At 44.6% G+C, this 23,852-nt stretch overlaps 1 protein-coding gene and 1 pseudogene across 1 annotated transcript in view; both read right to left on the minus strand.

Annotated features, from left to right (window-relative positions):
* LOC126456318 (uncharacterized) overlaps nt 1-23,852 on the minus strand; it is a 1,428,646-nt gene that overhangs the window by 839,257 nt on the left and 565,537 nt on the right. The gene's annotated exons all lie outside the window — the stretch shown is intronic.
* Nucleotides 14,044-14,161, minus strand: LOC126459125 (5S ribosomal RNA; annotated as a pseudogene).

The following is a 23,852-nucleotide window of genomic DNA, read 5'->3' on the forward strand; positions in this document are numbered from 1 at the left end:
CTTATATCTCGAAACATGTTGTATTGTATTGTATTGTATTGTATGTTAATCGGGGACCTAGAAACGTCGGAGAGGCTCCGTCCCCACCGCAGCCGCAGTGGTCCACAACCCCACGACGACTACAGCAGTCCACTTCACCCCTCCGCCGCCCCACACCGAACCCAGGGTTAGTGTGCGGTTCGTCTCACACCAGACGAGTGTAACCCCTATGTTTGTGTGGTAGAGTAATGGTGGTGTACGCGTACGGGGAGAACTTGTTTGCGCAGCAATCTCGAAACATGTTACTTTATTAAATAATTTACGTAATCAACAATTTTGAGACGGGTAGCGATGTCTGAAAAAATCTTCTCATATTTTTGAACCAATCACGGTCGATTAAGAGTCTATGGATTTAAATTGTCCTCTGCAGAATGGCCGAAACGTTGGGCTTCCATAAGACATTCGTTCAAACAGTCCGGAATATTTTCATATGACATTTACAGTAGTGTGTGTGTGTGTGTGTGTGTGTGTGTGTGTGTGTGTGCTTTAAGCGGCGTATGCGGGACGTACCGGTCCAAAGCTCAAAAGTTCCGAAAGTATTTCCGACGTCTCGGCAATCCTTTACCGAGCAGTCGCATTTCTCTGTGGAAAGCGCGCGATTCCTAACAAGAGCCGCGGAAGAACCGGTGGACTAATCCCGGCCGTGCGTCTAAAGCGCCGTTGTCAATTTGGGGAAATCCCCGAGAGCCGTCCGTCGGTAGTGGGAGGGGGCTGGCGGGGAATCCTGCAAATCCCCGGCTGACTGGCCGGCTAATTTCGTCGGCCCGTAATGGGATCGCACCTGCTCCACCTGCGGCCGCCTGCCGTACGGCAGAAATCCGATCCCCGGCCTGCGTTCTCTCAGACGCGGCAGGCGCTGAACGTTTGCCGTGTTTCAGTCCCAGCAGTTACAGCAAATGAGGGGCGAGACCAGTAGGGCGGTTCAGCCACGCCGTCTGCTGTTACATAGCGATAGTTGGCACCAGTAACTAATAGGAATGTAATCCGGTGTTAGAGACTTAAGCTACGATGTTATAAGCGATGACAAATTAATAAACGAAGTTGTATTAAGAAGAGTAAAGGAAGCAAATCGGCCGGCTCAGGTGACAGAGGACGCAAAATGTAGACTAACAAGTGATATGATAAGGCATTGAATTGATCAGCTAGTCTTCATTCTTTTTAGATGTTCTACCATAAGGCTTGCAAAGAGCATCTCGTCGTGCTTTTCTGTCTTTGGCCTTCCACTTGACAGCGTTGTGGGTGGTGGATCTGTTATCCTCCACTACCTGGTTGATTTATTCCAGTCTCGGTCTGCTTCTTCTGTTTTTCCCTTTTACTGGCCCTCAAATGACACGATCATGTCTCAACACCATGCGTCCCTTCTGTGTTGTATAAGCTTCAATATACACGGTTTCCCTTCTTCCACTCTACGAAGCGTTTCTTAGTTTGATAACTTGTCTAGCGAGGAAATCTTTAGAATTCTGCAGGACTGTGAGACGTGGTAGCGATTTGTCATTTCACGGGGCACGCTCCTTTCAGAGTTCTCAGGTTAGCGGATTACAATAACGATTAAGGCAATGAAGCATGTGAAAACCTAGAAGATGGATTTTAACTTTTATTAAAGTGATCTAGGTGAACACTAATCGTTATCCGAGGTCTGGATTACGAGGTGTCTGAATTTCGCTATATGCCGCGGCGAGTGCATTGGAGTTGCGTGGTTGTCGGATGCGTGTTACGAAATAACCACCGAGACGATTATTATACGTGCAGATGTCGAATCTCTTTGGATGTACAAATGAAGTTTTACGTTTCAACGTAGTGATGTCAATTACGGTAAAAGCAGTGAAAAAAGCAAAGTTTTTACACATCAATAAAAACCTTTAGCTGAAGGACCGACATGTTGTAGTAAAGCTTGGGCAGACGTTCGGTGCGACAGTGTAAATGCCCAGGACCAGAACTACTTGCTATTGCACTCTCTATTGGAGTTGCAGTATCACTTGAACGTGTCCTGTGAGCTAGTGTCATTGCTATAGCTGTTGCACGAACAGAAAATTTCATGTAGTCGGGAAATCAATAAAATAAGCTATGCGCGGAAAGAGCTTCTACACGGCGCTTCTACCGCAAACTTCAGCAGAAAAGCGTGGATCCTTGTATATTATCTAACCATTCACTTAACTAGTAAGTTATTTGATAATGTTGTCGGTCTATGGTGCTATAGCCTCCGTTCCTAACGTATTACGCCGTTACATTAGAAATCAGCAAGTGCAGTTCAGTCACAAGGAAATTAATGACATAATTCACTGAATACTCACGAATATAGTAAACGGCTGCCAAACCTACACTTTCGGGGAAAGATTGCTTTTAATTCATAAATTAGTCTGATGATAATACCTCCAGACGCACAGCCTGAGGGACCATACCGCGGCTTCTGTCAACAGTGTCTACGTTGGTCCAGCAAACACCCATCTTTCTCCTTCCACACACTCCACGTTCTTCCTGCCTCCCCTCTCCCATATCACTTTTAGTGATTTCTGAGCAGTTGTCATTTGTGATTATTTACTTGGAAGTTCGTCTCATTGTGCTCGTCACTTCTCGTACGCGGCTTGAATGTTATCTCTGACTTCAGGCACAAGGTATGTCGCAGCGGCTTTCGCTCTTTGTGACTTGACAACTTCCGCCCGGTCCGAATGCAGGTATCCGTATATGAGCTACAAATGTGTACTTTCTTTGCTTCTGCCCAACGGCACTGAGATACTTACAAGCTGTCAGTCTGTCTTGTCGAACCAGAAGCTTTGCAGATGCATCTAACAGTGAACACAGGAAGAGTTGTTTTCTGGGGTATGTAGTAAAATTCGACACGTGTGACCTGGTGACATTTTATTTTGTAATTTGGTTATGATCTTCATCAGTATCTTCAACAACACAAATTTTTTAAACACTATAAAAAAGTTTAAAAGTCCTATCTGCATTCTAGATGAAGACAATAAAAACATATTCATAAAATTATTTTTGGTAAACAGAAACATAATTTTCTACCACCATACTCATACGTATTCCTTAAACCTCATTATCTAAGAAAGATCAATATAACATTTTCAGCGGGGGATAACTCGGAAACATTCGTCTACTGAAATAAGATGTTCCCCCCGTTGCAACCACCTTTGGCTTCGCTACTTCAATCCATGTGAAAGTTTTCTGTAAAGCGTAGTTGTTCGCTGAGAGGAGGAGACGGCGAGGAGGGCATTCATAGCGTTATCGTCGAGCAACTGATACGGCAGGAGAAGAAGGGAAAGGTTTCAGATAATAGCTCGACGTCCCAAACAAGCAGGAACATCACACGGACAGATCACATTCAGCATTCTTGTTCTTCTACACTAGATGAGTGGCCTGAATGGGTGCAGATTTTAAGTGAAGTTTCTGGAGCTCAGTCTTATTTCCGGAAATGAACGTCTCCCACTTTAATCCTATTCGAAGTCAAACTATTCCTTTACGGTTCGAATTACCTGTCTCTTGATTGGGCGCTTCTATTTGACGACTACTGAAATTCTAATTCACAAAAATAATGCCGTGGCTCTTCCTAGCTTATTCGGAACTGGTCGCAAAATTACGCAGGCCAGCAAAAAAAAAAAAAAAAAAAAAAAAAAATTAAAAAAATAACGAAGCATGTAATTAAATAGCATTAAGGAGGACATACTACATTGCTACTACTATGTGTTTCAAGTACCTCGGAGACGTTGGTTATAGATAAGGTTTTGGTATTGAAACGATTCCTCTCGGATAAGTACAGAGCAATCAGAGAGTATTTCAGAGAAAAAAGAAAAAAAAATGAAGTCGTTTCAGACGATGGCCGTACCCACAATTAAATATACTGAAGCGCCAAGAAACTGGTATAGGTATGCGTACTGAAATACAGAGATGTGTAAACAGGCAGAGCACAGCACTGCGGTCGGCAACTCATATATAAGACAACTATCTGGTGCAGTTGTAGATCGATTACTGTTGCTACAATGGCAGGTTATCAAGATTTAAGTGAATCTGAACATGGTGTTATAGCCGGCGGACGAGCGATGGTATAGGGTATCTCCGAGCTAGCGATGAAGGGGGGATTTTCCCATACGAGCAGTTCACGAGTGTACCGGGAATATCAGGAATCCGGTAAAACATAAAATCTACATCACTGCGGCCCGCAAAAGGTCGTGCCAGATCGGGACCAACGACGACTGAAGAGAATAGTTCAAGGTGACAGAAGTGCATCCCTTCCGTTCAATACTGGATCATCAACAAGGGTCACTGAGCGAACCATTCAACAAAACACATCGGTATGAGGTATACCCCTGATGTCTGCACGACGCAAAGCTTTACGTCTCCCCTGGGCCTGTCAATACCAGCGTTGAACTCCTGGTGACTGGAAACATGTTACCTGATCGAAAGAGTCTACTTCCAAATCGTATCGAGCTGATGGACGTGTACGGAGTACGGATACGGAGACGACCTCAGGAATCCACGGACCCTGAATTTTAGCAGGGAACTGTTCAAGCTGCTGGAGGCTCTGTAATGGTGTAGGGCCTATGCAGCTGGAGTGATTTGGGACCCCTGATACGTCTACGCCTCTGACAGGAGACACGTACGTCAGCACCCTATTGATCAACTGGATGTATTTACGTCCATTGTGCATTCCGATGGACTTGGGCAATTTCGACACCCCACACGCCCAGAATTGATGCAGAGTGGATCCAGGGACACTCTTCTGAGTTTAAACACCAAACTCCCCACACACGAACACTCGTATTATTGAGCATGTATGGGATGCCCTGCAACGTGCTATTGAGGAGAGATCCCCACCTCCTCGTAATCTTACGGGTTTATGGACAGTTCTGCAGGATTCATTGTCAGTTCCCTCCAACACTACTTCAGACATTAATCGAGACCATGCCACGTCACGTTGCGGCACTTCTGCGTGCTTGCGGGGGCTCTGCACGATATTAGGCAGCTTTGCCAGTTTCTTTGGCTCTTCAGTATATAAGAACAAATCCGGATAAAAGATAGGCGTTTGAGAGTGTGAGAGATTAGATTGGATTAGAAATGATACAGTCAGAAAAAAATTGAAGATTTTTGGCGTAGATGATAAAATCGAAGACTAAAAACAAATACAGATTCATTACACTTTATTATAGGATGGTACACTGACTAATTACGTTGACGTAGAGCATAGTATCTCAGCGACGGAAAGCTATTAACGGGATTTTAGTACTAATAACACCTATAGCGCTTCAAGAACCAGCGCCCAGTACGATCCTGAAAGAATCAGAAAGTAAGTTTACTTTCATTTCACCCGAAGGTGAGCGTAAGACGGTCAGAACTAGTTGCGAAATCTACCTATGTCTATACTAATAATAAAACTGTAAAACTTGTCGAGTCTGTCTCTTTGTCTGTTTGAACTCGTTAATCGCTAAAAATGCTATAAGAATTTTCATGAGGATTTGACAGGTAACTTGACTAGACGAATGTTCACGATTACTTGACAGGTAACTTGAGCATAGCTTGCGGCAATGTACAGGTCTTATTTCATCAATGCCGGAGAACGGAGAAAAAGATATGGTAACATAAAGATTTATTTAAAATCGTCTGCTTAGCTGAGTAGTTTGGATATTTACGTCAGCGATACGATCATCATGGTGTAGTTCATCAAAGAACAATAGATAGTGCTTTACGATTCTTTTTTACCTCAGTGACAGATGTATCCCGAGACGTTTGCGTCACTAGGATATACGGACTTACTGATTCTGCCTTGGGTATTAACAACTTAACAACGTTGCTCTGCTTCGTCAGATGGATTTTAATTACATCTGATGTGTTTCCTAGGAAAGATTTTTTATTTTACGTCGGTAACATATTTTTGGAATTTACGTCAGTGACGGACTAAGCGCCGCAATCTTATCTTTACGAATACAAACCAACACTGAATTTACTTGTCTGGGATATATGGATTTCCTGATCTAGATTCGCATACTAAAAATTTAACGACATTGTTCTGCTTCTTTCACCAACTTCTATTCATATTATTTGCTAGGTAAAACGAATTTGTTGAGTCTTGGTTCGAATGGCTCTGAGCACTATGGGACTTTACTGCTGAGGTCATCAGTTCCCTAGAACTTAGACCTACTTAAACCTAACTAACCTAAGGACATCACACACATCCACGCCCGAGGCAGGATTCGAACCTGCCACCGTAGTGGTCGCGCGGTTCCAGACTGCAGCGCCTAGAACCGCTCGGCCGCTCCGGCCGGCATGGCGCGAACAGCCCTATCGAAGTGGTCCAACAGATCATCAACTGCTTTTAAATCCGGGCAGTTTGGTAGCTAGCGGAGTACGGTAAACTCATCCTAGTGCTCTTCGAACCACACACGTACGCTGCGAGCTGTGTGACATGTGTTGTTCTGTAGGTAGATACCATCGTAATAAAAAAAAAAAAAAGAAAGAAAAAAGAACTGCATGTAGGGGTGGACATGGTCCCAAGGATAGATTCATACTTGTGTTGATTCAGAGTATCTTCCACAATTACGAGATCAACCAGGGACTATTATTTATTTATTTATTTATTTGCTGCCATTTGCAAATGATCTCCCACCTTACTGCTAAGGCAGGTCGTGCTTTCACAATACGATATTGTACATGTGCTGAATATGATACTTCGTCATTTCTTATTTTTAAAAGGATTAATGATATTACATCTTTAAATAATTATAAACTTATAACCAAGAGGTTATGACGTATTAAAACTTCAAGACATATTATCAATTCGGATAAAATTTTCTAAGATAAAGATTCTTATATTTAAGATGGATAGGTAAAAGCTAGTAAAAACTTATGAAATTAACAAAATTTTGGAAAATCTAATTATAAACCATAAGCTATTTTTAGGAAGAATAAAAACAGAAGATAGGAAAGATAATAATGGAAGAATGTCCCTCCACCAAGTGTGTATGACTGTGAGTATCTTGGACTTGTCCATCAAGCCACCGACTGACAATCACAGCTCGTCATCTAAATCTGACATCTACTCTAGATTTCCTAATAACTAAACTTTACCTTTTTTAGGCTATTGTGTTGATTAGGGTATTTCTTCATCTTCATTTGTGGTCATATCGGGATCAGTGTCATCACCTGATTCCATGTCGGAATCAGTGCTGCTTTCCAACATGCAAATTCTTTCCTGTCTTTGCATGTAGGCTCGTTGTCTGGCTCGGACATACTCTCTATAGGTCGCTTTCGATAAATCGTCAGAGAGAGTGTCTGACATGGTCCATTGGTCTTTGTCTCTGAGCATTCCGCGTATGGTGTCTTGAATACTGTTGAGGTTTAAGTGTAATGTGTGTCTGATGTTGGTATGTTGTCTGCAGAAAAAGACGTGTTCTGTGGATGGGATAGATATGTTTGAGTTTTAGTCTCTTCCTTACACCGGGAAAGAACTGGTGTTGCCTGCGGCCCTTATCATGTATGTGTGTGTGTTTGAATTTCTAAGGAACCAAACTGCTAAGTTCATCGGTCCCTAGACATACACACTATTTAAGCTAACTTAAACTAACTTACGCTAAGAATAACACACACACCCATGCCCGAGGGAGGACTCGAACCTCCGGTGGAAGTGGCTGCGCAGTCCGTGACACGGCGCCTCTAAAAGCGCGGCCACTCCGCGTGGTCCCTTACCACGTATGCCCCACTCGTCTTGCCAGGTATCCATTCTCCAGTGTTTTAATTGGCGTTTCGTGTCAATTGGTACTCCAGCGATCTTTCGAACCTGATCGTGCCTTCCCACCTTAAGGCAGTACATAGCCGCTCTGTATCTTATCGTAATGTCTGTAGGGTAGATTCTGTGCACCACACAGAGTGATTCCACTGAGGTGGTGCCGACAACCTAAGTAAGCCGCTCCTTTGTTTCGGCTGACGAGGGTCCAGTTTGTTGATAGACTCAAAATGTGAGCCCATGTGCTGGCGGCGAAGCTAAGTGTCGACTCGAAGAGAATACAATGGCACTTCCGTGTAACTGACAAGGGGAATTTAAAGTGTTCTGAATTTAGTCTTGCCAGTTTCTGTTTTAGTCTTCCCAGTCTGAGACTGCCACGAAAGCGTTTCCCAGACCAAACGCTCCCGCTTCCAGCCTGGACCCTTCCAACGATTATTGCAGAGCCATAAACGCCAATGGCCATTTCTCTGATGGAGCATAAAACGTGATTAATCTGAAAAGGCCATCTGTCGTCGCTCTGGACGTCTAGTTATGGTATTGGTGTACAAATTCCAGCCTTAAAATGCCGGTGAACAGCAGTCAGCATGGCTGCATGAACCAGGCGCCTGCTGAGAAGGCACATACGCAGTAACGATCGCTGAGGATTTGCTGTTGGTAGCCCCTTGGTTCATCTGGGCGGTCAGTTGCACATCTATTCGCCCGTACACATCTGTGCAGCCATCGTACAACCCTGTAATCTATGGTCCGTGGTGCTCCACAGTTGCCTCGGCACCAGTCTTGGATAGCGTCACTTTGCCAAGCACAGTATAGTTTAACCATGGCGGCACGCGATCAGTTTACAAACTTAGCCATTACAGAAATGTTCCCGCACTTGACCTGAAAGTCAAGGATCACGTCCTTTTAGAGAACGACTTCACTGTTTTCCGCCTCTCCCCCCCACCTCCCCCCCCCCACCCCCACCTCTCCGACGCACCAATGCCAGTGTTGCTATCTACTAACCGTGAGTAGTTCTTGCATGTTGGCGTCGAACATACGCGGTAGTGACATTAATGTGACTGGACTGTGCAATTTGCTTACTCGTTTATTTATTCTTTCCATATTTCGTGAAGAACACCATTGTCTTGAACGTGGTCTTTAGCGACATATGCAACACAACAAACGTGAGTGTTGTGCGTCATCGATTTAAGGCTATAAACGGCCGCTTGTGTCACCAAGGAGCACCCCAGATCGCCAGTATGCGGTATTGGAGGCTCCGTGGTGCAAATCCTGAGGGTGGTCACGTGGAGTACACGGCGGTTGCTTTAATGTGCCGTGATGCGGTAGGGCAGCCGACAAGGAAGCCCTGCGCGCAGCCGGCCAGCCGCAAGCTGCGGACCGGTAATCTGCTCCAAGCGCCGTCTTGCGGGCAGGCCTATCTGGACAGGGGCCCTTGAGTCCGACCACCGTATCGCTTCGCTCCGGTCCGGCTAATTGGAGACGAGAAGTTGGCTGAGCGCCCAAGTGTGACCGAGACGGACCCCAGAGGCGGGGGCAGAGACGGATTCCCCGACGCGCAGGAAGGCGGACAGCTCTCCCAGGAGATAGCTCAGCCACTTCCTTGCAGTGTGCTCCGTGCAGCAGCGGCCAGAACGTTCAGTCGCTCTATTGCCTTTGCAGTCGTCGGCTTGGTAGAGTACACATGCTGGGGACCTTCTTTTACATTTTGATTGAAGTGGGCAAGGCATGCCTCCATTGCTGCACTGTCACGCATCTCGCTGCACGCTGGGTCCCAAATATTTCCACTACGATCACCGTTTTTCAACTTTTATATTGTTCCAGTCTTTGGCTGTTTTCACTATTTACTGCAGTCTATACCAGCAATAAAATCTTAAGGAATCATATTTTCATCTGCTCCAAACCGGAACTCCGTAAGAGATATCTAACATGAGATAATTGGAGACAAATATGTGACGCATAAAACTCCCCCCACTTCGTGTTAAGAGATACGCGGTTGGCCGTTGGTTTGATAACGCGATACAGTTCGCTGTTACATTTTGAGATCAGCCACGCAGTTGCATCTTCTCCCTCCATAAGTTAGAATCAGTGTTGTGCAAAACTATAAACAACGATGTGCAACTTCCTTGACAAACAAATGCTTCCTTAAGGTGATCAATAATTTGTTGAATGACAGCTGTTTCTGTATGCGATAATAGTCATCAACACATCTACAAAGTACACCCTCAGCAAGTGAATCTATTTTGCTGCTCTGATTATCCATACAGAATTTTTCCCGCTCAGTTATCGTTGATATTCCATCCTCCTCTTCTTTTTGTACGCCTCCTCCAATATTTGCAATATTGTTTAAGTCTATATTCAAAGCTTCAGCAATTCTTTCGATGACCTTTTTACTTCTCGAAGCAGATACGTAACACGCAAACTCTTAATCTCCACTGATCTCGCACCTCAGTCCCCAAACGTTGAGCATTAACTCATAACATTCGACGAACTTACTTCATCCAACACACATGAAATCTTGTAAACATAAGAAATTTATATAAAATGCGCAACGAACGATCCAATAGGACAACGAGTTACTTGAAGCCGAAGTCTTGTACAAGTGAGAAGTGTTCCAAGATGACGACGGTGATGGTTTGGGAACGACACGTGTTTGCTGCAGCTACAAACCTCGTGAGATTGGCTGAATGTGTGCCGTACCTCTCGCGTCAGGCTCACTCCGCGGCTTCCTTCGCCATTTTGAAACCTAAAGGAATTTTTAATGGAGAATAGTTTGCTATTGAATTCTGCGCCTTTCATTTGTTGTTTCCGACCTGTAGAGAACCTCCTTTGTATAGTTAGAGGCAAACACACATATTTTCGAATGATCAAGTGCACGAAGCTTTTTTTGGAGTTCGGTGTAGCATGAGGAACCAGTGGAAATATATGGCAGATAGGGACACCAAAATCAACTGAAGATTCCTCAGCTATGAGAAGAAATAAATCAATAAACTAGCAGCATTTGAATGAATAAGAAAAACATTACTTCACTACTGATGACAACGGCTGAAATATATTGGAATTACTGTCACCATCGATCGCCTTCAGCCGGCCGGGATGGCCGAGCGGTTCTAGGTGCTACAGTCTGGAACCGTACGACCGCTGCGGTCGCAGTCGCAGGTTCGAATCCTGCCTCTGGCATGGATATGTGTGATGTCCTTAGGTTAGTTAGGTTTAAGTAGTTCTAAGTTCTAGGGGACTGATGACCTCAGAAGTTAAGTCCCATAGTGCTCAGAGCCATTATTTTCAAAAGTGAATTAATCATTGGATGTCACCTTAGTAAAAGATCCATCAGTGATATTTCAGACTGTTCATGATATGATTGTGAATCACCTTCCACCTATTATCTTCAGGATGAGAGTTTCCAGGAGGACCACCACCATTATTCCGATAACAACGAGACTGTCGGTATGTTTCCAAGAGGCTCCTCCAGTGAGGACTGACCATCTGCTGAGAGAAACGTATATGTGGCCGTGCCGGATTCGATGGCATCATTCTGCTGCGTAGGTTCGCGCTATTTGGTAGATGGAAGGTCGTATTACTTACGTGTTGCTATACTCCGTTCATTATAAGAATAAACCTGATGTAAACAAATACAAACGTGATGATTGATCAACAGCCATACCACACGTTCACTCGTGTTGTTACGGTCCTCGAGGTGGGTATCTATTAGATACCTTATTATTCTCTTGCTGTAAATGAAACTTTAACATATTCTAATGTATTAATAACCATGAAAGTTCTTTTTAATTATACTTCAGCTATGAAGTTTTTGTTTCAAAAGTTGCGTACAGTCGCAGTCTGTAAACACTTCGTACTTTTATTGTCGTGCTGTTAGGTAGGTACGGGGAAAAATGGCTGATGCTGCCTCCTGCTCCGTAGAGAAACGAGAGCGAGGAACAACGATGAAATGGCGAGAAACTGGTTGTTATTAATGTTATTCATAAGTTTGCAGAGAAAATCGGCTTGGAAGTTTCTCGAACTGCTGGGTTTAATAAAGTTATAAACACTGATATTATCGTTGGAGAACACTAATCGCCTGTTCTGTGAATAGAGGGTTCCAATCCCCCTGTGTTCTTTTCCATTTAGATTTTTTTTCGTTCAGTTCGAATACCTGCTTAACTTAAATATATACATACCGCACACAAAATTTCAGTTTTTATCACAAATATAAGTTCTTAATTATAGATGTTGTTGTTGTTGTTGTGGTCTTCAGTCCTGAGACTGGTTTGATGCAGCTCTCCATGCTACTCTATCCTGTGCAAGCTTCTTCATCTCCCAGTACCTACTGCAACCTACATCCTTCTGAATCTGCTTAGTGTAGTCATCTCTTGGTCTCCCTCTACAATTTTTACCCTCCACGCTGCCCTCAAATGCTAAATTGGTAATCCCTTGACGCCTCAGAACTTGTTCTACCAACCGGTCCCTTTTTTTTGTCAAGTTGTGCCACAAACTCCTCTTCTCCCCAATTCTATTCAGTACCTCCTCATAGTTATGTGATCTACCCGAACCATGAACCTTGCCGTTGGTGGCGAGGCTTGTGTGCCTCAGCGATACAGATAGCTGTACCGTAGGTGCAACCACAACGGACGGGTATCTGTTGAGAGGCCAGACAAACGTGTGGTTCCTGAAGAGGGGCAGCAGCCTTTTCAGTAGTTGCAGGGGCAACAGTCTGGATGATTGACTGATCTGGCCTTGTAACACTAACCAAAACGGCCTTGCTGTGCTGGTACAGAAAACGGCTGAAAGCAAGGGGAAACTACAACCGTTATTTTTCCCGAGGGCATGCAATTATCGATATTTTATAAAAATTGTTAATAAACATTATTTAAATTAAGAATAAATTACAATTTAAATTTTTGGAACAAAAATGAAAAAAAAATTATTTGGATTACGTCTATCGTTTTACCACAGGAATGATCTAGCACGAAGCATATTGGTAAGCATCATAGAAGGTCCGAAAACAATACTTTTCACTGCATAAAGCACATCGTTCAAGTGCTGCGTATTTACAGTTGCTACCGAACCACTGCAATCCGAACACAATAGAATTAATTTGGAGCGAAGTAAAGAGATTTTTCGCGAGAAAGAACAAGCATTTAAACTGCCAGAGGTACTGGAATTAATGCACGAAGCTGTGTCACGCGTCACTGCCGAACGCTGGCGGGGTGCAGATCAGCATAGCATAAGAAAAGAGGGGAAAAAAATTTGGTCTTTTGGTGACTTCGTCGATTCTGTTATTGATCGCCTCCTTATCAACGTAGCAGATGACAGTTCCAGCGCTGATATGTATACCTCTGACTCGAATATGGAAGGAGGTTAGTGATTACCAGATGACTGACTTACCTTCACTGGGTTCAACCCTGCAATACGCTTTCACATCAGGCACTGCTCACACAGAAAAATTACCCTGTGTTTAAGCTAGACATTCTCATTACTCTTATTTTTAATTACAATACTATGTTAGCTAAGAAGGAAAGCATGTAATGTTTTCCGTCTGGCCCCCTAAGAAGCCTATTACCCGAGTTTTGCCGTATATTGTATCATCTTTTTCACAAATTAAATGACATACGAAGTTGTATTCTTTCTCTGCTCCGCTCTTCTTACGTCGTAAATACAGCTGCTCACATCAGTGGAGGGTAGTTGGACTAGATGGCTGGCCAGTGTTGTAAGCTGTTGTTTCGTATTATCGCTGAGTCGATGTGCGTGTAACGCACAGCACAAAACGAAACCAATGACAGTGCAGCAAATGCGTAAGAATACATGATGCAATGTTTGCATCAGGTTTTATTCTTATGTTGAAAGCATTAAAAAAAAAAGCACTCCGTCTTCAGGCCGCGAGTGGCCTACCGGGACCATCCGACCGCCGTGTCATCCTCAGTGGAGGATGCGGATAGGTTGTTGTTGTTGTTGATTGTTTTTGGGGAAGGAGACCAGACAGCGAGGTCATCGGTCTCATCGGATTAGGGAAGGAAGTCGGCCGTGCCCTTTGAAAGGAACCATCCCGGCATTTGCCTGGTGCGATTTAGCGAAATCACGGAAAACCTAAATCAGGATGGCCGGAGGCGGGATTGAACCGTCGTCCTCCCGAATGCGAGTCCAGTGTCTAATCAGGATGCGGATAGGAGGGGCGTGGGGTCAGCACACCGCTCTCCCGGTCCTTATGATGGTAGTCTTGACCGAAGCCGCTACTAGTCGGTCGAGTAGCTCCTCAATTGGCATCACGAGGTTGAGTGCACCCCGAAAAATGGCAACAGCGCATGGCGGCCTGGATGGTCACCCATCCATGTGCCGACCACGCCCGACAGCGCTTAACTTCGGTGATCTCACGGGAACCGGTGTATCCACTGCGGCAAGGCCGTTGTCATGTTGAAAGCATTATATTTGTTAAACTAGTGAAACGGTAGTCAATGGTTTTACGGTTGTCACCCAGCCTGTGACTAGTTTTGGAGACGCAATCCAATGTCATACACAGCTGACGCAGCTGCCAAAGTTTTTACCCTCGTCACTAACTGCCTCAGAAGTTACTTGGAGTTGCAGTCCAGTACCATAATCGACGACGCCTAAGACAGCTGAGTCTGGCTACACAATTACTTTCAGCTGCCGTAATATCTCGCCTCTCTCCCCTTCTTCGTCTGCCAACCCTTCCGCCACCACCACCTGCTCTCACCCCTGCGTCGTTAAGTGGACGTCGGCGCATCGCTGCGGGGGATGATGGCAGACGTGCGCAGCCTCCCTCGCCCCTAAATCCGAGGCCCGCCGCGTCTCTACCGAGTCCAGCACGGAGCTAATCAAAACTGAGAAGTATTTTAATTACGCGCCAGCCGGCAGGACCCGGCCTGGAATAACAGTTTAGCCGCGCCGCAGCCGCGAGCGCTAAGCAATCGGCGGTAGCCGCCGGGAGGGACGAGCACGGGCAACGCTGGGAAGGTACACAGGCGTCTCCAGCACCCCATCCGGATGCTGTCTGCATTTCATTTCGGAGGGTCGTTGTTGAGGGAGACGGCGAAAGCTAAAGGAAAATCTACTCTGCTACGCAACCCTTGTCATATGAAGAGGGGCAAGTTAAATTTAGACATCGTCGACGTCGTGGCCATTAGGGAGTGAACACTAGTTCAGTTTGTGATTTAACAGCCATGGCGGGAGTGACTGTAACTTGAGTTAGGTACGAACATCATTAATACGATTAGAACAGTGCCGGCTGGTTTTAAAAAAGTACAGCTAGTCGCATAGGTCTAGTGTGGGCTGTAATTATGGTATGGCAGAGAAACTCGGAGGCTATTCTAATGCATTAATGCAGAAGCGATTTAGGCTGGAAAAAGTCAATTCCAATTTTGGCCACCAGGTGCAAATTTGGCGCCGTACAGCATTTCGTCGACGTCTCCGTTGCTCATACAGATTGTGTAGGGAGTGGTTAATAATAACATCAGCATTATGCCTTTCTCAACTGTTTGACACTTTCCGTCTACGTCACGTTCCTGCTCCATTACATATCGAACATTTCTATACGTCTTTCTTATTTTCATAGCGCCAGATCTGTACCTGGCGGCCAAAATTGGAACTAATTACTTTCAGCGTGAGTCAATTCCGCATTAACACATTAGAAAATATACTAGTTACTGCTGTCGTACGATAATTACAGCACAAACTGGACCTTTGTGAGTTGCTGCACTTCAGTTAGAACCAACCGGTACGAATCACTCACATGTTCATATTCCAAAGTTTTGTAGTACTTCCCTCATTTTTGGAAAACTGGGCAGTATGCAGTGTATAAGTGACAAACAAAAATAAATGTAACGTATGGCTCATAAAGAGGCAGATAAACTCACTGCTGTATGATTAGACGATCGCAGAGCAAACACTGGAACTACTCAGATCCATTAAATATTAAGGAGTATGCATAAGTAGCGATTTAAAGTGTAAGGAGCACATGAAATTAATAACAGTTAGGGCATGTGCTAGTGTGAGATTCATTAGAAGAATCTTCAGGAAATGTAGTCCTCTCAGAAGGCGGTAGCTTACAAAACCATCGAACGACCGTTAATTGAATGATGTGGGGTGACACGATTACCTTGAGGATTGAACTTATCAAATGTTTACAAATTCATAGAAACTGAGAGCGTCTCTGATCGCAAATTTCTTTCATTAATTCATTTACTGGTTTCGAACATCACAAGCATCACCAGACAGAGACAGATCGATCTCATGGTGATGGTAATGATCGAAACCTCTAACTGAATTAAATAGAGATATTTGCAATCAAGGACAGTTTTACTTTCTACGAATTCATTACTTCAAAACTGCATGTCAGTCTAAGATCCGGACCAGGTAGGACTGATAGTGAAATAGAGAAGACACATAGAAGAGCAGCACGTTACGTTACAAGTTCATTTAGAAGGCATGAAATTGTTACGGAGATGCTTTGCAGCTCCAGTGGCAGACGCTACAAGAGAGGCGCTCTGCATCACGGTGTGATTTGGTGTTAAAGTCCCGAGAGTATCGTTCCTAGACGAGAGAAGCAATATATTGCTGCTCCCCCCAACCCTCCCCTACGAATCTCTCGCGAAACGATTATGAAGATAGGATTATAGAGATTAGACATACACGGAGGCTTACCAGCAATTGTTGTTCCGGCGGACCATTCGTGACGAACAGGAAAAGGAGGAAAGGACATTGGTATATAAAGTACCCTTCACTACATACTGCAAGGTACTTTGCAGAGTGTAGATGTAGATATAAGATTCGGTAGATGGGAGTACATTGGCTCTGCAGAAACAACTTACCTTTTAAGAAAGGGAGGACGACTAGGCCCTTAGAGACGGAGGGCATGCTGGGGTTAGGGATGGCCGGCGAAGAAATCAGCCTTATTTTCCAAAGGAACTATATCAGCATTTAACTTGAGAGATCTTTGGGAACTACTGAAATCTAAATCCGGATGTCTGAAAGTGTAGCTGAACCTCTCGGATGCGACTCCAGTGTCTTATCATTACTGAAAGTCGCACGCTCATAACTTTGAAGAACCTCAACCCTTGCCTCATGCAATTTGTGCTGTGTTTTCTGACTGGAATTACTGACCATCACAGTGGACGTTGTTGGTGGATAACGCCTGTTGGAGTCTGATTATCTGGCACAAAGGAAAATCGCGCGGTCTACAGCAAACAGGAATGACGGCCTGGAGTATTAGTGAATGGAGCAAAATGGTCTTCAGTGATGAGTCCCGCTTCGAACGGAGTCCTCATGACCAGCGAAAACATGTCTGGAGACGCCCTGGACAGCACTGAGCTACCAATCTGACTCTCGCCCGCCTTACGACCCTACAAGCAGGAGTGATGATCTGGGGTGCCATTTAATTTCGTAGCAGGACCGATTTGCTTTCATCCGCGATACCCTTACAGCACAGCGGTACGTCGAAGGTATTCTACACTCCGTTTTGTTGCCCTTCGGGGTAAGCCATCCTGGGCTTACATTACAGCTAGATAATGTCCTCCCGCACACAGCGAGAGATTCTACTAATTGAATTCGTGCTTGCCGTACCCTGCTTTGGCCAGCACGGTCGCCGAATCTCTCCCCATTTGAGAAAGTTTGGAGCGTTACGGGCAGGGCCCTCCAACCAGCTCGGGATTTTTAGGATCCAACTTGCCGATTGGCCAGAATTTTGTACGGTTTCCCTCAGGAGAACATCTAACAACTATCAATCAATGCCAAGCCGAGTCACTACTTGCATTATGGACACAGGTGGACCAGTTTTTCTGCGAAATGTTTTCTTCATACGAAACAAAGACAAATGAAACGCGCTCGCCTTAAGGCATGAGATCGCACAGAAAGAAACAAGGGCGAAAAACTATTACGAGACAATCCTTGATACTATGGTATGGACACTTAACTATGCAGCAGACCAGTATGTGTTGTCTATATAAGGGGTGTATCGTAATTAATAGCGAAAACCGACAGGGGCGAAAGAATACGGTAACAGAGACAAAGGCGTTCTTATAAACGTTGGTGCGCGATAGAGTCGCCACTGACTTCAGTATCAAACAATGTCATTGTTACTGACTTGCTTAATTTGCGAAGCTCTTTCTCTTGAATAAATCATCCAATTTTTCTGAAATTTTAACCATTTGTTCGTCTGTATATGTACATCACATATACCGATATGCATACCATTCGGATAATTCCTTCGTGGTGCGCCTTGTCTTAGAGTGTACTTCACATCCTTTCCATTCCTTCGTTCTAATTCTTTTCCCTTTAGCAGTCTGGGCAGATAAAAAAATGCTTTTCATTGAACTCTCAGGAGAATTGTTATACTGTCATGCGTGGAATATTTTATGATTTACTACTAAAAAAAATGTTCAAATGTGTGTGACTTTTTAAGGGACCAAACTGCTGAGGTCATCGGTCCGTAGACTTACACACTATTTAAACTAACTTATGCTAAGAACAACACACACACCCATGCCCGAGTGAGGACCCTAACCTGCGGCGGCAGGGTTTACTACTAAAGTATTATGGAAAAGCTACGAGTTAGTTAATAAGACGAGCTGTTTTAAAGAGTCATCAGCCTGCGAGTTAGTTGGAACACATTGCCGTGGTTCTTTTGAAGAGGATACGCATACACTCTCATTCCATCCCTTAACCGCCTGGAAACTCTTGTTATGAAGAAATGCTATGTTTACTGAGGAATGAGCATCATAGAGTAACTTGTATCCTAATAACATATACGGACTTAACGAAATCTTATCGTTAAAACTCTCGCTGCAATGCAAGTATGCAAAGGACTATTCGGACGATAATTAGGTACACTGGTGTACAGCTTTTCCTATTATCTTTTTCACTGTATGTGGTGCAATGTTTCTAGCTACCAAAGAAATAAAAAAAATGTTTCTACTTTAAGTAAATGTAATAAGATTCTGATCAAAGTTATTCGCGCTCGTTTTAGTACCACATTCTAGCTAAAAGTAAGTTACCATCAACATTATATCTTACGTTGTTTGCGGTGTACTCTGCCATAAGCATCACTCCATCTCGTGACCCTGTTGAAGCTTGAAAACTAGCTAATGGACTAAACAATATTTTCAATGGTAAAAATAGGGATTGATTTTACTTCCTGAAACAGTTATCCGCAATTAAAAATTTTAGAATTCAACAATATCTATGACGGAATGTTGTGACACCCGTAAAATACCAGCTATTGTAATCTTTCAACAGGAAAATTCTTGTAGAATGTAAATATTTTGGGTTTAACGCGACCCTTCACTAAAAAGCAGAAACGTTGAGTCGTCTGTAGGCACGCACAAAATAAGGAAAACTTGCTAGCTCTTTGACGAGCTAAACACACACACACACACACACACACACACACATGCCTATGCCCATATCTAACCGACACAGTGTATGGGCATAGGCCTGTGTATGTGTGGGTGAGTGTGTGTGTGTTTCTGTACTCTAGCTCGTCAAAGGATAACTCCGACAGATAGCAAGTTTTCCTTCTTTCGTGTGTGGTTATAGACGACTCGACGCTTCCGATTTTCAGTGAAAGGTCTCCTTTAATCCTCAATTATTGTACTTATTACAGAATTTTATCGTTGGTGATGAAGAATTCCGTTCGTTACAGTCAAGGAAGAAGTATTTTGTGTTCTCAAACCGCACCTGTTTCGACGAATCTCGTGCACGTTATACCTTCGCTGATGGAGTCGCGTTATTTGGCTACTGGGTCTTGTATTCTACAGGCTCGGCAGTTGCGTAACGCAGAAAGCCAGTTTGGCAAGCAGCCGCCCCAAGTGCACGCGAGCGGGACGATGGAGGGGGGCGCAAGTTCGCCCTTTGTCCGGACCGGCAAGCCATTCCGGCGGCGGCCCTTGGCGGAGGGTGACTACCCCTGGAGGGCCACTCCTCAGCGTGCACACACACACACACACACACACACACACACACACACGCTGAGCGTCGTACGTCCTGCCCTGGTCCCCCGCCACCAGATAAGCTAGGGATAGGGATAGGGCCGGGCCGCGTGTGCTCTCGAGAGCCCTCGACGCCGCCGGCAGACGCCATGTGTCGCGCCCTAGGCAGCGGCCGCGCACACATTTGCATCCTAACACTCTGCCCTACTCGCCCACCTTGCGTGCTTCCTGTCCGCCACATAATTCTCCTGTCTTCGTCCACTCTCCACAGTACGATGTCTAATGCGTTTATACAATCTAGGCGAAGCCCCCTGACCACTCCACAGCGTAGGAAATGGGATTTTCTCCCGCGTCCCTGCTTCCTCATGCCTTCTGGCAAGCTTTTCTGCGACGTTTGTTCTTTATACGAAACAAGGACAAACGAAACACGCTCGCAGTAAGACCTGAGAAAGCATGGAAAGAAACAGGAGCGAAAACTATCACAAAACAATCTTTAATGCTATGGTATGGACATTTAACTATGCAGCAGACCAGTGTGTGTTGCCTATATATGGGATGTATCATAATTAATAGCGAAAACCGACACGGGCGAAAGAATACGATAACAGAAATAAAGGCGTTCTTGCAAACGTTGGTCCGCAAAAAGGTCGCCACTGACTCCACTATCAAACAATGTCCTTGTTAGTACAAATGTATCTGAAATGTAAACGTTTCTATTAAGAACCAACTATACGGAATCAGATTATATCCATGGCCTACCATAACAATAAATACACGGTACCATCACATTAATGTGACCACCTGTCAAAAGCCTGAAAGATCATGTTTTGCAGCGCGTACTTGGAGGAAGAGAGTCAGTGAGGTTCTGGAAGGTACCAAAGGGATGGGGGCGATGCTGACTCCAGTGCTGAGGTCAGATGCGATAGGTTTCTCGGTAGATGATCCACAGCGCGAACAGCCCTATCTCGTTGGTCTCAAAAATTCTCGATTGGGTTTAAATCTGGGGAGTCTGGCGGTCAGGGAAGAATGGTAAGCTCACCCCAGTGCCCTTCGAACCACACTCGTACACTGCGAACTGTACGACACGTTGCATTGTCCTATGTGGTAGACGCCATCATGTCAAATCCAAACCTCATGTAGGGATGGACATGGTCTCCAAGGACAGATGAACACTTGTATTGGTCCAGGGTGCTTTCAGAATGAGGACATCACCCAGGGGATGCCATGAAAACATACACCACGCCATAACGCTCCCTTTACCGGCCTGGACCTCTCCAGCGATTAATGCAGGGCCGTACACACTGCGAGCTAACATCCCAAGATGTTCGGGCTCACACGTGATTCATTTTCGTCGAAACGTCTTGGCTAAAAAAAAAAAAAAAAAAAAAAAAAAAAAAAAAAAAAAAAAAAAAAAAAGGGTCAAATGGCTCTGAGCGCTATGGGACTTAACGTCTAAGGTCATCAGTCCCCTAGAACTTAGAAAAAATGGTTCAAATGGCTCTGAGCACTATGGGACTTAACATCTTAGGTCATCAGTCCCCCAGAACTTAGAACTACTTAAACCTAACTAACCTAAGGACATCGCAAACATCCATGCCCGAGGCAGGATTCGAACCTGCGACCGTAGCGGTCACGCGGTTCCAGACTGTAGCGTCTATAACCGCACGGCCACCCCGGCCGGCCGTCTTGGCTCAAACTCGCCTAGTAGTTGAACCGCACGTGTCGCATTACACGTCCTAAATTTGACACTTGTGACCCTTTGGTTAAATTGTCTGGCTGATGGCAAGTTTGCGAAATACAAATTTAACATAACATATAATAACAGCAATAATAATATCGGGGACTAAATTAACGACCCATAAATGATGTAGGCCACACCGTTGTCGTTTTGTTAGAGTAATGTTTATTTAGAAAGTAAACTAACAGCGAAAGTGGTCGTATTTAGAGTTACTGTTAGACTCGAGCGCATATCCATTTGACACAGTTCGATCTCTCACAATCTCATCGCGAAATACAAGTAATCTACGAGAAAAGTTAAGAGTTCACACCAGGCGCGCGGCTGCTCACCGCTCAGAGACTAAGTCCCGTGATACCACACAACGCGACATTTTCTAAGTCGTTTCACTTCCTAGCTGCCTAAAGCCCGACCGTCCGCTTTCGCGTCTGCATCCGAACTGTACCCTTTGGTGTCTCCAGCCGAACTGTACTCTCTGGTGTCTAGACCAGAACTGCCCTCTCGACTGTCTCCGGCCGCGTTTTCCCGCGCGCCGAACATCGTCACTCAACTGACCAGGGCAGTTCCCTTTCCTGAAGCCGTCCATCTGATTGGCTACAGCTTATTCTACATCATTTTACATTTTAACATATTTAAATAAACAAAGCTTGACCATTTTGACGTTCTAAATAAAGTAACAATAATGTCCATAACATAATAAAAGTTAAATTCTTTTACATAAAACCAGTACAATTTCCTTCTTATCTTTGAATGCCACGGCCAGTAGCCTTGCACTAATGTGCTTTCTGATAAATAAATAAAGAACAAAAGTAACTCTTATGCACTAAACTTTGCCGGCCGGAATGGCCGAGCGGTTAAAGGCGCTGCAGTCTGGAACCGCAGGACCGCTACGGTCGCAGGTTCGAATCCTGCCTCGGGCGTGGATGTTTGTGATGTCCTTAGGTTAGTTAGGTTTAACTAGTTCTAAGTTCTAGGGGACTAATGACCTCAGCAGTTGAGTCCCATAGTGCTCAGAGCCATTTGAACCTAATGATTCAATAAGGTGTCATGCTGTCATCGTTCAATGTGTTTTGTGTGGAGGAAATGATGATCTGATCCTTAACTGAAAATATTGATAATTTAAATCTACTATATATTTTAAACAAATAAAGTCACAGAGCTGATATTTACAACATTTATTATTTTAATGATGCACTTCTATACGAAATGTCGATCGTTAAGATCGACCAAAGTTTTCAGATGTTAGCATTCAGGTCTTTGTTACAAAACTTGTCAATTTCGCTTTAACAGTAAATCCTAAACTATTATAGATATTATAAATACTCAAGTTTTATTGGAACCACCATGAAAATTTATGGCGAATGGCAGATTAAAATTACTGTGGCTTCATACACTGCACTACTAAAGAATTAAATAGTTTTCATAAATGTTTGACTTTATGGCCGATCCTAGGTTCAAAAATGGTTCAAATGGCTCTGAGCACTATGGGACTCAACTGCTGAGGTCATTAGTCCCCTAGAACTTAGAACTAGTTAAATCTAACTAACCTAAGGACATCACAAACATCCATGCCCGAGGCAGGATTCGAACCTGCGACCGTAGCGGTCTTGCGGTTCCAGACTGCAGCGCCTTTAACCGCACGGCCACTTCGGCCGGCTCCGATCTTAGGTCTGCCATATTTAACACTGCTACGTCTCCTTGGTCACAAAAGCCTTCTATTGGGTTTCCCTATGGCGTAGGATCTCGTTTGCCTCACTCGCACACTATAGCGCTTAGGCCTCAACAGACAATAGACGCCTGTGAATTTCTCCATCTCGTGGTGAATCTGCGCCTTTTGTGGCACACGGTCCTCGACGACAGGGTTCGTTTCACAATTCCTGTAGGCTGACTCTTTCGGCCATATATTTAAACGAGAGCGCAATGCTCGTTAACTCACAACGCGAACAGCCATATGTTCGATGGGCCATAAAAAGTGACTCATCTGGAAAGGCGATCTGTCACCACCTGCCTTCGAAGTCGATGAACACCAGTCAGCATGGGTGTATGAACCAGGCACGGCCTGCTGCGGAGGCGATACACAGCAACGTTCTCTCAACGGTCGTTGAGCAGACACTGTTGGTAGCCCCATGGTCCATCTCGGAGGCCTGTTGCTCGTCTATTCGCCTGTACGCATCTCCACAATCGTCCTTCACCTTTGTCATCCGTGGTCGGTCGGTATTACACCACAGTGATCTCGGCACTGGTTTTGGACAACGCCATTTTGCCTTGCACAGTCTACTTTGAAAACGGCAGCAGGCGAATAGTTTACAAACTTAGCCGTTTCGTTAATGCGTCCGCTCTTGTCCCAAAAGCCAATGATCATGCCCTTTTGGAAGTCAGATAAATCGCTACGTTTCCGCACAACAATAACGACAGCACTTTTTTC

This window comes from Schistocerca serialis, chromosome 2 (assembly GCF_023864345.2).
Source record: "Schistocerca serialis cubense isolate TAMUIC-IGC-003099 chromosome 2, iqSchSeri2.2, whole genome shotgun sequence".
Lineage (NCBI taxonomy): Eukaryota > Metazoa > Arthropoda > Insecta > Orthoptera > Acrididae > Schistocerca > Schistocerca serialis.